At 45.9% G+C, this 17,054-nt stretch overlaps 1 long non-coding RNA gene and 1 pseudogene across 1 annotated transcript in view; one reads left to right on the forward strand and one right to left on the reverse strand.

Annotated features, from left to right (window-relative positions):
- LOC137623301 (uncharacterized) overlaps positions 1 to 8,014 on the forward strand; it is a 47,845-nt gene extending 39,831 nt beyond the window's left edge. Inside the window, exon 2 of the long non-coding RNA XR_011040593.1 lies at positions 5,405 to 8,014. This is a non-coding gene — a long non-coding RNA (uncharacterized lncRNA). The remainder of the gene's footprint in view (positions 1 to 5,404) is intronic.
- A 3,540-nt stretch (positions 8,015 to 11,554) lies between these two features.
- Positions 11,555 to 13,706, reverse strand: LOC137623843 (uncharacterized; annotated as a pseudogene).
- Positions 13,707 to 17,054: the final 3,348 nt, after the last annotated feature.

The following is a 17,054-nucleotide window of genomic DNA, read 5'->3' on the forward strand; positions in this document are numbered from 1 at the left end:
TTCTTCTGGAGCGTATTTCCAGAACACGGCCTCACCCCGTAAACGCAGAGCATGGCACTTGCAAGAATAGGAGAAACTTCAGGGAGATCTGAGCAACACTCCTCTTTCCTGAACCTGGGTTAGCCCTTCCCCGTCATTCCCTGGAAGGATTTTTTGGGGGGGGGGGCTTTCCGTTCGAGATTTCTCCATCGGACAAGGGGTGACTGCTTACCCCTTCCTCTGGGAGCTTACCAGGTTCTTTCCCTCCTCGGTTACGGCCCGAGGTTTGGTTCAAGGAAGCTACAGGAAGATCAGGGGTACTTTCCTCCTTTCGAGCTCAGGCACCTTGGCCTTTCGTCGTTAAGTATCTAACTTGCGGACAAGCTCGATGTTGTACCATCTGGACGCGCTGACTGAGGGCTTCCTTCGGGTGTCTCATCTGTGGAGGTCGACGACCTCAGACACCCTTCCATCCTTGAGAAGAGTTTGTTTGTGCCCAAGGACAGAGACTTAGACAGCTGCTGTGCGGAGGAAATCGACTTCCGGTTTCACTCCTCCAAGGCGCTTTCTTCCAGACTCTGCAGGGCTCCAGCGCCCTTTTCTTTCAACCACGTCGGCCTAAGTTATCGGCTACGACAACTGGGATAAGGTGTCCAATTGCAGTTTCCTCCTGTCAGGAACAGATGGCACGGGAGACTCCCCCGGGGGGGCATAGTCCTAAAAGGAGTTCATGAACTCTAGGATTACAGGTTTTTCGCTGGGAGGATGCTTAAGGTTACTCATCCGAATGACAGCTTCCCGATGCCCATTCCCGCACAATCTCTGTGATCAGCCAAGGATATCGCGCCTGCCGTCTCTGTCAGCGAATTCAGTGTCTCTGAACCTCTATGCCATAGCGTCAGCAGAGTTGCCCGGTTGGGCAGAATGATCCATACCTTAGGCGAAGGCCTTCCTTAGGATCATCGACGGCTTCACCCCCGGCCCCCTCAGTCGATCCTTTCTTGTAAGGAAGGATCTGAGAGGGGATGTCCGTAGTCGACCTCTCAGCCCTGATCAAGTTTGTCGAACAAACTTCGGCCAGCGTAGACCAGCAGAATCGATCAGACTGGTAACGAGGCGACAGGACTCCTTAAACCCTGGATCGGAAGGACGGGTACTTTCAGTTTCCGTTCCATCCATCTTCCAGGATGCTCGTCGAATTCAGCCTAGACTGCAAGTATTCCTGCTTATGATGCAGTGTGGCTATCCCGCCGTGGCATAGCAGGTTTGTTTCCCCAGAGAACTCTCCCTGCCTTCCTCTTGGCCGCTCAGGTGCAGGCTTCCGCCTCCTCTGCTGTTTGGAGGGCTGGTCAACTCCGGTAGGCTCGGGTTCGACCTTCTTCAGCGCCGGGATAAGCTTCCGGATGCTTACCATGAGTGTGGGCTCATGGTATTTTGCTTGGAGCCTTCTCTTCCTCTGCCTCAACATCTGGAGAATCTGGCCATGATATTGAGTCAACGGCCTTACCACGTTGGAAACCCCGCTTCTCGTCCGTCCAGCGAGGTTAAGCAACTTCGGTACTTGGATGGGTGACCACCTGGGGACGCCAGATTCTGTTACCACATCCTCCGAGCCTTCCTTTCGGTTGACTGTGGCAAGACTGAGGAGAGTCGCAGTACCTGTTCTCAGTCAAGCAGAGCTTTCAGCCCTACCTTGGAACGTTTCCTAGTTCTCCTTTCCTCATTGACCCGTCTATAGTCCGAACGGTCGCCTCAGGATAAGTTCCATGTGGGGCGATCCAAGTTCGGGTGGCTTCAGGCAATGTTTAACCGGACTTCCTGGCCCCTATGGGACCAGCGGAACTATTAGACCTGCAATGGGTGTTGACCTATGGAGCCTCTTGATGGTAGTGAATATTCTCGTCCTTTCCCCACATTCTTAATGCGGTTCTCGAACTCGTCAAAGGAAAGGGGGGGGGGGGGGGCATGTTCCGGACCAGGCCTATGGTCAAGACCTGAAGGATACCTCTCCATCATTCAGGCAGGCTTAGGGGCCTTAGTCTGACCCCTCTACAGATCCTACAGCTCCTGCCGAGTCGCCCCGTGCGCGTCGACTTCATGATTCTGGCGTATTCTAACCAGCAGGGGACGCATTTTCACACCTTCACATCTTGCAGTAGAGATACCGGGATGATTGAGATTCTCTCAATACCACCATCGGCTCTCTCATTCTAGGCAGGGGAATGTTCTCTCAGACTATCCGAGCAGAGCCTCGTAGAGAGAGTGTACCTGGGGGTCTTTGACCTTGGGTAACCAGCAAGTACTGGTCTGGGGGACCTGATCGCGACAGCTTGGAACCTCAAGCTTCCGCTATTCTTCCCCCCAGTCTCAGACCCCGAGACTCTGGCAAGATGCATTCCGGTGATGGTGGGACAACTTCGACGCCTGCGTCTTCCCTCCTTTTTGTCTGTGGACAATGGGTCTCAACAAGACCAGGTTGTCTGTCAACCTTTCAATGGGAGAGCTCCACTGGGACTATGCGCAGAACGGTTTCTGGACCCTCTGCTTCCCCTGACGGAAATCCCGAGAGAGCTTCTCCCACGGCGCAGACTACTCAAGCAACCACACTGCGACATCTCTCCCGAACCGGGGCGTCGCTTCGGCTTCATGCCTGGAGACACTACGCCTCCTCCTCAAGAAGAGACAACCCGCTACAGTCGCGGTACGGAGGTCGCATCATCTGCGATTGTCATCCACAGGAGTCTCCCAGGCAAAGTGAAGAGTCTAAGGTGGTTGGTGCCGTGGGAGATATACCTCTTCCCTTGAGGCCTCTTCTCCAGCAATAACGGTCTTATTGCCTTTCGGCGGGAGGAAACTCCTTTCCGCTCTCGGCAATGAAGCCTGTCGCTCAGCCTTTCCCTGACCTTCAGGCTTAAAGGAATAACTTTTTCCTGCCCGCTGGATCTATCCTTGCTCATGCGAAGCTACGATCGTCCCTGCCCTAGTCGGAGGAAGACCTCCAACTTGGAGCATGGCTCGGACTTTTAGTCCTTTAAGAGATCTTCTCAAGACCCTTTACGACAGGCCTCGGATTGTATTCCGCCTTGGGTCTCCTGCTCACTCTGGCCACGGCCAGTGTGTAAGCAATCTTCTTGGTCTCTTACGACTCCCCCCTTTCTAAGGAAGAGGGGAAGGCAACATTCAGGCTCGCTCCTGAGTTGTTGGCTAGACTCAGAATCTGGGGGTCCCGGCCCTTCGGTCTGATTCATTCAAGATTTCGAGTCTCCATTCTGTATCTGATGTCCCAAGACCTCTTACTTGCCAGTAAAGGAATCGAGAGGTTAGCGCTGGGAACAGCTGCAATTTGTCCTCAGTTGCAGCCGATTTGGGAGCACAAGGAGGACATGGGGGAGAGTCACCAGTATACCTCTTCAGCCCGGACTCAAGGACATTCATCTCGACCTGTCTCCAGACCTTCCCCCGTCACATCGCCCTACAGCACGATGTTAGATACATCGCAACGTCCCTCGCCTTCGAGTAATACTACTCTGTGACGCAGGTGCTACAAGCTGGAGTCTGGAAGCGTCTAATGACCTTCGCAGCCTGCTTCCTGCAGGGCGTGACCCACAGGAGTCTCGATACGTTTTCTATCACTCTGTGGTGGCTACACAACAGCTGGTCTAACCTCAGGCTCCTTTTTGGACAGGTAGCAGAAGGTTGAGGGCATTGTTATCAGGTTTTAGTCTGCATGAACGAAAGAAGTATGTCTGGCCCTTACTTCTTTCTTCATCATCCCCTCTACGGGGAAGCAGCATCCTGGTCTCTGCATAGCTGACCTCGAACCTCTGCAGGTAAACCATGCTTCCTTGTGTTCCGAGTATTGAGTCAATACTGTCGCGTCCCCCATACCCTGAAGAGGTGGTATTGGGAACGTCCTAACCCAGAGTTCCTTCTGGAACTCCAGGTCAACTGCCTAGGACGGGTCACACTTCTTCCTTCACACACAAGCTTACGTAGGCCACATGGTTCCTTGCGGAACAAGGAACTTGTGAGGTGCAGGGACTCCTTTTCTCGAGTGCGACTCACTCGGATTCTGAGTCCCCGGGTAAAGCCAAAGCCAATATGGCTGGGGACTTTCCACCCTACCTAAGGGGTAAGTCACACTTTGTAAATAGCGTGGTTTGGATTTCGGTTACGGAACAAATGACAAATTCGAAGATAATTTGTATTTTTCCTAACCATACAAACCTTAGCTATTTACATATATTTGCCCGCCAGCCCTGTCCCCCAAGACAAGTCCTACCTCTAAGTGAAAGTGAGCATTCACCTGTGTGTGAGGGGGAGGAGGGGTAGCTAGCTACCACTCCCCTACCCCCCCCCCCCCCCGCTAACTAGCGCGGGGGTAATACACCCTCGTTAAATTCTAATGGCTCGCCATTTCAGCTGCGCTAAAAGGTAACCCTTTGTAAATAGCTAAGGTTTGTATGGTTAGGAAAAATACAAATTATCTTCGAATTTGTCATTTTTTAAACAAAGAATATTATTGGATGCAGTACTACGTACGTATACATACAAAAGATTCATGGAAAAGAAGCACATCCATTACATTTGTAGTACAGTAGTAGCCAACAGCAGCCTTACACCATTCTAATATGGTATGACTGCATCTGATTTGCGTTTCATGTTCGATTTAATTTTACTACGTACTGTATACAGTACTGAATTATCGTATGATCACATTCTCTTTTCGTGTTTTATTTCTTTCTGTGCTTAATTATATGTCATATGTAATGCAATGAAAAATCAGTAAGAGTAGATATTACTAATTACAGTAATAATGGAATTACAGGTAACGAAATATCGTATTTGAGGTCTTCAGATATCGCGGTATTTTCGAAATTTCCGGAAAATCCGCGATATGTATATATATGGGTTATGAAAAAAATCCGTGAAGTGGTGAATCCGCGATGGTCGAGCCACGAAGTAGCGAGAGTTCACTGTATATATATATATATATATATATATATATATATATATATATATATATATATATATATATATATATATATATATATATATATATATATGTGAATGCTTCGATAGTGACAATTTAACAATAAACAAGCAATATGGAGTGTGAAATGTTAAATTCTTTTGAACAAACGTAAAATGACTGTGAATGTCCTGTAGAGAGTAGGGTTTCCTGATTGTATAAAACCAGAAGAACAGCCCTTAAAGTAAGTAAGTAAGTACGCCGAAAAACGTCTCAAGTTGAGTCTCTTGGAACCAACTAATGTCGTAGGGCAAGGTATTACTGTATGCCACAAGCTAAATTATTAAGGTTATCTAAGGCAATAGTTTTTGTGTAAACAGTAAAAAAAAAAGAGGAGCCATTTTATATTTAAAATGTTACTAGTATTGTACATTGAAATTTCTTGTCTTATAGGTGTCTTGCATTAAAGAGTGCCAAATGGATGAAAGTGACGATGCAGGATGGGACCATCTGTCAGATTTCTCCAAGTTAGGGCACACTGGATACCGCAATGGAATTCTTGAAGAGTTTGAACAATCTGAGTCAGAAGGAAGAATTGCTGGATTCCAGAAAGGTAACATGACCAACTTAAATCCAACATATACCCTTTCAAGACTTAACGGGTTAGTTACAGCTTGTATTTTAAAGTTGAATAGTACATTAACAGAAAAGCAAAAGCAAGAAGCTCATACAATACAGAAAGATATAAAAGAGATTTTAGATTTCATGTCCAGTTCACCCTCTGAAGTTGTTAACGAATTTCCTAAAACGAGGCCCCCATATCATGATTGTAGTTGTGCAGAAAAAGGCAGTTGTGAAAAAAATGACACTACTATAGATGGTAAAGGTTATTATTCACAATGCCAAAGTATTATTTCAAGGACTAAAGCATTTTGTGATGATACTGGATGGAAAATTCCATTGTGTTGTGAAAGTGGGTTAAATTTTTAGTTAACGCAGTTGACTTTTTCTGAGTTGTATTTAAATACAGTAATTTAATAACAGAATTATTAGTTTCTATGCAAATACAAACTATAGTTTTTTGAAAGTCCAATGAGCAGGCTACTGTAATAAAACAAATGTGTGCTAGATGCCATCAGATGTTGGAGATATTTATAGATTAATGAACTTAGCCTTCTAAATTAGTGTATATCTTACTGAATAAGAAAGGAACTCATACATTTAAATTCATATAGTCAGCATAATTATTTACATTCCTTGTAGAGTATTCACTGTTGTTTTTAAAGCTTTAGCTTTTGACTCTGTTTCAAATATGTACAGTACTGTAGTGGTCTTGGCCTCAATTTCTTACATAAAACTATTGTATTCTTTTATTATTTTCCAGATAAATCATATTACTTTAGTTTGTGAGTTCTTCCTATGCAAATACAAACTTCTGAGTCATTTATTAGGGTATACTCCTAAGTCTATTTTCTACGACCAGACAAAAGAAAAAAGGTGCTTAACTGTCATCTGTTACAGGTTACTAAACAACTCCACTGCTGGGCAGTGCTATGTTTTTCTATCTCAAAGTAACTTGCCCTTTAAGCAGCCAGCTCAAAAAAGATGCTTGCTACCTCCTACAGACTCCCGGCTGCCTAGGTGGCAGTTCTTCGGGGCCGAGTCCTGAACAGTGGAAGTTCTAATTCAGGGTATTGAGTCCTGTTTGTAGACTGCTTACCATCATTAGCTTGGACTCTGACAGTCCGACCATTTAATATGAAAGGTAAAGGACCTCTTCCTAAAAGAGCAAGTGTCCAAGATGTTGGCCAATGGGGCTGTAGATGAAGTCGTAAATGATTCCCCAGGTTTCTTCAGCAACCTCTTCTTAGTAAAGAAGCTTGGGGGGGGGGGAAATAGAGACCCTTTATAGACTTATCCCATCTGAACCTGTTTCATTCTTGAAACAAAGTTCAGAATGAAGACCCTGGCCACCATTCTCCGGGCCATGAGGATAAATGACTTTCTGCTGACCATAGACCTGAAAGACACACTCTCAGGTCCCAATTCATCTGGGATCAAGAAAGTACCTGAGATTTCTTTTCAGAGATAAAGTCTACCACTATAAGAAGCTGTGCTTCGATCTCTCAACAGTGCTTCAGGATTTTACTGGATTGTTTCGCTTGTCTCAGCTTGGGCTCATGCCATGGGCATCAGGCTCCTATAGTACCTGGTTGACTGCCTTCTTTTAGTGAAGTTTAGCACTTTGTTTGTTCAGCACAGAGGCTTTCTCCTAGACTTTTACAAGTAGTTTGGAACCCAGCTGAACCTAGAGAAGTCCAGTCTCATCCCCCAACAATGTATTAGATACCTAAGTATGGAAATCGATTTGCCCAAACCCAGAGCATTTTCATTTGCCGATATGGTGATGAGATTCAAACAAGTGGTAGAACCTTTTCTTGAAAGGAACTGCTTCCAGCTTGCTCATGGCAGAGACTTCTGGGTCACTTCATATCACTGGAGAAACTGGTCCCCTTTGGGAGGATGCATCTTTGCTTGGTGCAGTGGCCTCTAAAGAGCCAGTGGTCACAGTTTTCCAACCTTCCTGGAGCTTTAGTGGGTGTGTCAGGAGGTGGTGACAGATCTCCAATTGTGGCTGAAAAAGGAGAACCTACAGGTTCCTCCTCCAGAGTTTCCCCTCTTGGCAAGGGTGGGGCGCTCACCTTCAAATTGAGCTGATTTCAGGCCAGTGGCTGCAGGAAGACAAGACCTTTCATATCATCTACAGTACTTAGAAGGTAGTAGGTTGGTCAGGGCACCAGTCATCCATTGAGGTACTAGAGGTAAAGAGTTATTGGATCTTTTGACTGGCCCGACAGTAATACATTGGATCCCTCTCTGGTTATGGCTCATTTCTTTGCTTACACATCCACCAAATAGTCAGGCTTATTCTTTACACTTCTCTTATATCCTCATACACCTGACAATACTGTTCTGAGATCACCAAACAATTCTTCTTTGCTCAATGTAATGTACTGTAATTGTTCAGTGGCTAATTTCCTCATGGTAAGGGTAGAAATAACTTTAGCTATGGTAAGCAGATTTCCAGGAGAAAGAAACTCTAAAATTAAACCATTGTTTTCTAGTCTTGGGTAGTGCCGTAGCCTCTGCACCGTGGTCTTCCACTGTCTTAGGTTAGAGTTCTCTTTCTTAAGGATACACTCGGGCATGCTATTCTATCTTGTTTCTCTTCCTCTTGTTTTTATAGTTTATATACCAAAGATCTAATTTAGTGTTGCTCTTCTTAAAATATTTTATTTTGATTGTTCATTACTTCTCTTGTACTGTAGTTTATTTTCTTCACTGGGCTATTTTTCCCTGTTGCATTCCTTGGGCTTATAGCATCCTACTTTTCCAACTAGGGTTGTAATAATAATAATAAAATGAAGGCAGCCATATCTAGCATTAATTCACTACCCTTAAAGGTCACTCTGTCGTGCTGATGAGCAACAACTTATTAGTGACCTACGTCTCCAAACAAGGAGGCTCAGTATCCCACCTCCTATGCCAGCCAGCGGTGGGAATCCATCTTCGGGTACAGACCTAAACTGTATCTCTCAGCAAGATTTATTCCCGGGAAGAGGAATTTCATAGTGGACAATCTGAGTCGACCAGGGACAGTAGTTGTTCCAAATGATCTTTGCTTCTTCTAGTGGTGGAGAGTCTTTTGAGTTAGTGGGGTTCCACGACTCGAGACATGTATGCCCCTCATCTGAACACCAAACTCCTTGTGTATTACTCTCCAGACCTGGACCCAGCTGCGGTAATGGAGGACATCTTCCAGCACCAATGAGGCTTGCTTGATCTCTATGATTTTCCTTCGTTTTGTCTGATTCATCCAGTCCTGCGAAGTCAAGAGTAATACTAGTAACCCCAAAGTGGCTGCAGGCAGCGTAAGTATTCAGACTTGTTATATCTTCTCATGGAAATTCTCAGAGAATTTCCAGAATGGCTAAACCTGCTGTGCCAACGTAAGAAAATTCCACAAGGCAGTCCACTGCCCGTCTGTTTATGGCTGGAGATCATCCAACTTCTCTCCCAAAAGAAGGGCTTTTCAAGACGAACGGTGAAAGAACAATCCAGATACCTCCGAATGTTGTCTGCAGCGGTCTACCAGGCCAAGTGGTCAACTTTCTGTGGTGGTTGTCATAAGGGGAATAATGCTCCACTCAAAGACACTAATCCCCTGATTGCTGACTTTTTAGTGTTCATAAGGAATCAGAAATCCTTTTGTCACTGCAGTAAAAGGCTATCGCTCAGCCTTGAGCCAAGTTTTTAAACTAAAGGGAATTAATCTCCTCTTCATGCGAACTATCTGCTCTCATCAGGAGTTTTGAAAAGACATGCCCTCTTTGGGAACTTAGGTCTCTCTCTTGGAATGTGATTAAGGTTCTTAGGTCCCTGAAAATGACTCCTTATGAATCCTTGCATAAAGCTTTAGATACGAGTCTAATGCTGAAGACTGTATTTTTCCTTCTCCAAGTGTTAGCTAAGAGAGCAAGCAAGCTACATGGCCTATTTTATCTTACATTACATTCCAAGGGGTGGAGAGAATTATTCTTTTCTTTTGATCATGTTGTGGTTAAGACAAAATCTGGCTATACAGTACTTGATTATAGAATTGACTCCTCCAAGATCTCATCTCTCAAGGAGATAACGGATGATCAGGATAATCTGTTACTCTGTTGTGTAAGAGCAGTCAGGAAATATCCAAAGAGGCCAGCCTCTCCCAGACCTAGAATTCCTAGTCTGTTTGTCAGCACCAGCCACTCTAAAAAGAAAGTACAAATCAAGGAAATCTATTTCCTTTTGGCTGCGCAAGGTTATATTATGAGAGCATATAAATCCTCGGGAAGCATTGTCAGGGGCCTCCCTCGAGCACATGACATCCGTGGACTTACCACAACCATAGCATTCCGCAAGAACTATTCAATAGCCCAAGTACTTGGTACAGGGATCTGGAAGAGGCAGACCACCTTCCCTGGTCATTACTTGAAAGACAGTACTCATATGTCCTTGGGTCCTATTTTTGCGGTTCAACAAATAATTTAATCTAAGCTCTTACGGGACACTTGACTGATTGTCAGGGATTCAGTTATTCTCTGCATGGTAAGGGTATAAGAAGTGGATCAAGTCTGAGTGCACTCTACTTCTCCAAGCTGTGGACCAAGGAGTACTAGCATTGATCTCGCCTTAACGCGGGGAAGAATATTTTATTTATGTGTTTTCCCACTATTGGCATAAATTTGAATGCCTGTTTCTGGTAATACTGTACTTCATCCTATTTAGGTCTTGACTTCGAGGAATATGACACTTCAGTCTCCCCTCTTCATAAGCCGTTGAACTGTTTTTACTTAATTACTAATTATACTTTGAAAAAGGCTCCTTTGAGTCTAGTTCCTGACCTAGAGCTTGACCTCCTCTTAACAGACTTCCTCCCTCCTAAGGAAGATTCCCAATAAATGACTTTGAAGTTTGTATCTGCATAGGAATAAACTAAATATTTTTATAACAATTTGTATTTTTCCTAGCTATACAAACCTTAGTCATTTATACAAAGGTCCCACCTCATCCACCTCACAAGTATAGACCAGGATAGAATGGAGCTTGACCCGCAGCAGAATGTAGTACTGCCCAGGAGTGGAGTTGCTTAGAAACTTATTAAAGATACCAGTGAAGCACCTTTTTTCTGTCTGGTCGTAGAAAATCAACTTAGAGGAGTAAACCCCAATAAATGCCTTAGGTTTGTATAGCTAGAAAAAATACAAATTGTATTGAAATTTTGTAGTTTTTTATGGACTGTGCAAAGAAAATAACTCAGTGTAAAACTGTCTGTATGTTTCATAAATTGCCAAAAAATTGATGGCTATTTCCATTTACCAGTTGTAAATCTACTTTTGTTGTATAAACAGAAAAATGGAAATGTCTTTTGCTCTGAATCCCTTGACAGATTGAAATAGGATGCCATTCCTAGGACAAGGGGAATGGTGATGTATATTAGGACCAAGTACCCTGCTTCTCATAAGCTCTGCCATGAATGTGGATGCCATGAGAATCAGGTAGTAAAAGATTGTTGTAAGCATAACAACTTCTATTTGTGTTTGGTCTACCGGAATCCAGGCTTGGAGGATTCTATCTTCGATTGTCTTCTTATCCTTATGGGTAAGGTACAAGATGATAGAAAGATCTTTTGTTTTTGGTGATTTCAATACTCAACACTCGCAGAACTGATAACAGTTTGAACTTAGTATACACTAACTCCACTCCCCTGGTGTTATATCAAGTAAGGTTTGTTCTCCAGTTGGGACATCTGGTCATGCCTTGATTTCTTTAGTAGTTAAGTCTGAACAGCCTGTCTTTGATGTGTCATACTCGTGTAAGATTTATATAAAATCTCAAGAAGACTAGAATGGCATTTTGAGTGATGTTCTTATGCATTTGAATTGGTCACAATTGTATTAAAGTGTTGACCCTGTTGTTTTCTTAAATGAGAATCTGGTTAACATAATTGATAAGCGTATGCCTTCACATGTGCCAAAATACCAAGTGAAAACCAAACCCTGGTTCAATGATGATTGTAAACGTGCTTAATTGGAGAAGCAGGAGGCCTATCATCTTTGGAATGGTAACATATTCAGATTTGACTTGGAATAGCTATTCTCAGCCAAGAGCTGTTGGTCAGAGTTTATGCTTCAACTGAAAACGAATTAAACTTAACCCTAAAAGAAACCCTTTCTGGTACAACCCGGAACATAAGTGGTACATTGACCTGTGCAGACGGCTGTGTAACAAGGCGACTGACCGATCGTGAACAGGTGAAAATTGCGGGGCATTTGTGTTTTCTACAGTTAACATTACAATAAATATGAAAGCCCATGCTTGACATATGATAATGAAATGAATATAGAAATGAAGGGTAGATGATTCCGTGCCGGACTGAATAAATAATATGTACAGAAAAATATATACAAAGATGATAATATTGCTGCAAGCATTGTAGGACGTTGTCCTTACAACTATTCCCCCCCCCCCCCCACCACAATTATTAAAAGGGGAACATTTTAATGATTGTATGAAAGAGATAAATAATAAACAGATGCGCTTTTAGTCTCTGTATCGAGACGGGAATTGCAGGCGTCCCCTTCGTCGGCACACTAGTGCTGGAGGGGCATTATCTCCGCCTTGTGCATCAGGCGGTTGCAGGATGCCACCCCAGTGTTGCAATCCCGGTAGTTCAACTGCTGATTGTGGTTTCCTTGGACTGCGTCTCGGCGGCCTTCTTGTGTCTTCTGTTTTATTCTGGGGAGGCACTTTTGGGCGCCGCCCTTGCTGCTCAGTACGTTGTCCTCGTCTTCTGTGTAAGCAGGCTTTAATCTGTCCATGGTTACCCAGTCTTTTGCTCCATAGACCATGATCTTGAATGCCTTATTTGTCCTCTCCAGCATACGATACGGCCCCTTGTTCGAACGTAAGAGTGGGGGCCGGTGACCGTCTTGTCTGACAAAGACGTAAGGGCAGGTGTCCAGCGAGGCTAGCCTAAAACGTTTCGTCCTGTACGTGTACGTTTTGTGGCACGGCGTGAATTTTCCTGCCCTTTCACGCAGCCAGGCGACGCTGACGTCTTTTGTGTCTGGATTGGAAGGAAAAAACTCTCCAGGGACCACGAGCGTCTCCCCATAGACTTTTTCTGCTGAAGATGCATTGCCATTTGTTTTCGGAGCTGTTCGAAGGCCGAGGACTTGCTTGACCCAATGCTCGTCCTTGCATCGGGCCATTAGGGCCGCCTTCAGGGACCGATGGCTCCTTTCGACTATGCCGTTGGCTGCGGGGTTGTAGGCAGTCGTGCTGAGCAGATGGTCCCCATCAGGTGGGCGAGGGATGTCCATAGGTCCGAGATGAAGGCCGGCCCCCTGTCGGTTGTCATGTCGTCTGGGACCCCGAAATGGCTGACCCAGCTTGAGAGAAGGGCCTGGGCACAGGCATCCATTGATGCTTCAGTCATGGGTGTAGCTTCCGGCCACCTAGTTGATCGATCGATAATTGTTAGGAGGTATCTGGCGTTGCCTGAGGGTGGCAAGGGCCCCGCGACATCAATGTGGATGTGTCCGAAACGTCGCTTGGGTTGTGGGAAACTGCTGACTCCTGACTCGGTGTGGCGGCCAACCTTGATGGTCTGACACGCCGTGCATGCACGCGCCCACTCGCGTGAGTCCTTCCTTATTCCCGGCCACACGAACTTGTCGGTCATCATCCTGTTGGTGGTCCTTGATGATGGGTGGGAGAGGCCGTGTATGATGTCAGATACCATCCTTCGCCTCGATGGTGGGATAAAAGGTCAAGGACGACCTGTGCTGGTATCAGAGCAGAGTGGGATTGTTGGGATGTAACTTGATGTCTTCCCACCGAAGGGAAGTCGAAGAGAACCTCTAGTCTACTGTGGTGGGGTCATCTGTCTGCTCCCGGGCGATTTCCTCATAGTCCACCCCAATGTGGGTAAAGACTCTTAAAAGCAGGTTTGTTGCTTGGAGATGGCAACTAGAATTGCAATCAAGTCAAGCAAGTAAAGAAGCATACAGCAGACATTTGACTGCATATTGACAGAAATTCCCAAGTGTGAGGGATTTGACAAAAACTGTTGTAAATTAGCCCAGACAGTGGACAGCAGGAATAAAACTTTATTAGACATACTTTGTGTATCCTGATATCCTGTAGAATTGTTGGAACTGTGGAATTAAATGTACTGTACCATATATGTTCATTCAGCTTTGCATTTTGAATATGGTTGTTGATTAATTTCACTTGAAATAGCTTAAACATAACCTTAATTAACATTAATCAACATATTACAGTATTGTATTTTTTTTTTCACTCCGGAATGAAATAAACTTTTTTCCCTTTTATCATATAAACTGGCAGTGTTTCCTTACCCCGTAGCGGTCCCCTTCTCAGCCACTAATTTTGTCTTTTTTTTTACTTAGTATCATTGTTTTTCCTTTTTTTTTTTTTTCTTAAATAACCTGAAAACGGCTTATCTCTGAATAACATTAAGCAATTACTGTCTTATCTGGGTCCCATTGCCCAGTATAAAATCAAGGGGTGGTGCCCAGTGCCCAGTTCTCTTGACCTGTTACCTAGATTTTTGGGTACTCCACCGTTTTATCTTTTTTTGAAGTGAACGTTGGAGTGTGGTCGGCATTCAGACACTAGGCAGTTTGGGTGCTACCTCTGGCCACAGTCCGCAAACCACTACATAATATTTGGTGCCCAGACCCGGGAAACACATACCTCTAGATATGGCACAGGTAACGACCGAGAGTCGAAAGGCTAAGAGGAGGCTAAGTCGTGATGTGGAGAGCCTCGTCAAGATTGTCAGTGACCTGGCAACTCGGGTGAAGTCCCTGACACTTCAGGTAGCGGCGCTGAAGAGCGTGGAGCTGTCACCAACATGCCACGTTGCCACTGGGGTCACAACCACAGTGACCATCAGTGCTCCTTCTACGTCCCCAGCTTGGCCAAATGTCAATGGTCTGACCATTCCGGTAACTAGAGAGGAGCCAGTGATTGGAGGTCTCCAGCCCCCTCAAGGGTTCTCACCATTACTACCCCCTGTACCAGGCTTCTGGAAGTCTCTTGCTTGGAGTGGGCCTTTTACTTCCTCGCCTGTTCCGGCAACTAACCCCTTTATTCCGCCAGAGACTGCAGCCAGTTCTTGGACAACCCGGCCGAAGCCAGTAGGCCAGAAAAAGCTCCAGCAACTACGGCTGAGGCCGTTCTTGCCCAGACAGGGGCCATTCCAAAGCAGAGATGCCAGGCCAAGGAAAAGGCCAGACCAGCATTACCTAAAACTTTGACTATGTCCCAGGAGTCAACCAGCGACGATTCTGGTAGCAAGATTTCTGGTGACACTTCCAGCTCCTGTCCCAGTGTCAGCTCAGGCGACACTGTCTCCACCGACGAGGTCCAGTCCCTCCAGACAGAATGCAGTCAGTCTAATCTGCTAAAGGCCCTCGACTCCAGGACAGAGCCCCAAGCCTGGAATCTTCCAGCTAGAAACTGGCCAGAGTTTTGCCCGATTCCTGAGAGATTATGAGGCCTACTGCGCGAGCAAGTATACCGCAGGAAGTGCTGACCAGTGGATTGTTGAGCTAGGGAGGTTCCTAAAAGGGGAAATCAAGGAGGCGTTTTTGGCAATGGGGGTCCCGAGATCTCATACCCCGACATGAAGGAACGCCTCCTCGACTGGTGCAGAAAAGCCTGAGAGAGGCGTGATGCAAGTAGGAAGGCCCAGTTCAGCAGTGCCACTTGTGGCGAGGGCGAACTGCTGAAGATTTACGCCGTGCGGTTGACCTCCCTATATAGGTCAGTCTATCCTTGCCGTAGTTTGGACTGTAGAGAACTGAGGCGAAAGCTCCTCAGAGCTGTTCTGAGCAGAGCTGCGAGTTGGCAGGATGTTCTACACCTGTTGAGTGTTCTCAACGAGAAATCCCATCAGCAAAGCCAGAAGGCAGAGAATTTGGCCATCAGTCGTGTGGGGCAGTCATGGCATGGCTTGTATGCCGACAGGGTTGCCATGGCTGCCCCCAGCTATTCACCTGGACCTTACAGTGTATTCACGCACTCCTCCTCGACCTGTCCCCAAACCTGCACCTGTGGAAGTGCACCTGTCACCCTCGCCCACCCCGGATAGGTATCCTCAATTCCAGAGGAGGTATTGTGCTTGTTGCAAAAAATCAGGGCACCTTATGGACGAGTGTTGCAGACACCTCAACCTGTGCCTACGCTGTGGTTCGTCCAACCATCATGTTGCACAGTGTGGACGACAGGCGCTGCCTATAGGCAAATAACCTGTCCAGAAGTGAGGTAAAGCCCATAGCCCTGGGAGGGAGACGATTTCTGTTCAGACTCCAAGGTGGAGAGCAGTAACTGTGAGTGCTACTCCAACCCCATCGTCCTATTCTGGATTAATCAGTAGCCGGGAGAGCCAAAGTGAGAGCGAGTCTAGTGCTTCTTCTCAGACTGTTGAGAAGAAGAGGAAGAGCAAGAGAGCAAAGCCCAGGAAGTCGTCAAAAAGTGAGGTGTATCATAGGGCTTTAAACACCAGGCCTTCGATGTAGAAGATGGGGCTACATCGAAGGAGGGTGTGAGTGCTAGGAAGCGTGCTCCTAGTATTTCGGTGGCAGCCTCCAATGGCTCTCACAGGATTGTGCAGTAATAACCTGTCCTCGACACTGTCCAGAGCTTCTCCAACTGACTCCTCCAGGGAGGAAGCTGGAACTGAGGCTGTATTGAAAACCCTTTGTAGGGTTAACTTGGCGCTGTTGGCTCCTTTACCACTCATGGTTGTCCCAGTCACCATGTCTGATTTTCCACTGGGAGTGTTGGATGCTCTCATTGACTCCGGAGCTGAGGTCAACCTGTTCTCATCGAGAGTAGTACAGGATTACCAGCTGCAGATGGTACCCAACACCATTGGTCTGAAGGGTTTAGGGTAAACAGGACCTAAGACCTTAGGTACTGTACTGTTAACCCCTATACTGCATGGCATGACATTCGCCCCGAGTGTGTTCCATGTAGTGCCTTCAGGGACTATGGCTGAACACATAGTGCTCGGTTACTCTTGAGAACAAATGGGGTGATAGTTGACGGAGCCCAAATATGTGTAGCCTGTTGTCAGCAAGTGTTTTACGCACTTGAGGTCCACGCAGCCGATTCAATCAGGATTGCCAGTATTGAGCCAGTACTTGTTCTGGTTACTGTAGACTTTCCTAAGGGACTAGACACCTCTTTTAGGTGCCCTGCTTGTCCAACCAGCTGTTGGCCGGAGATGTATTATGATGGCGACATCATAACCACGGGGCTGTCAAGGAAAGCTACAACAATCCCTGGCATCCTAGGACTAAAAGATGGAAAAGCCTCAGTTTTAATCAAGGGTTCATCTGAAGAAACTGCCAAGATCAAGAAGGGCGATCTCTTGGGGAAGGTGTTCACCATGGCAATGATGGATACTCCTCTTATCCTGCCTGATAGCACAAGAGTATGACCTAACACCTGGACCAAGCGTATT

This window comes from Palaemon carinicauda, chromosome 30 (assembly GCF_036898095.1).
Source record: "Palaemon carinicauda isolate YSFRI2023 chromosome 30, ASM3689809v2, whole genome shotgun sequence".
Lineage (NCBI taxonomy): Eukaryota > Metazoa > Arthropoda > Malacostraca > Decapoda > Palaemonidae > Palaemon > Palaemon carinicauda.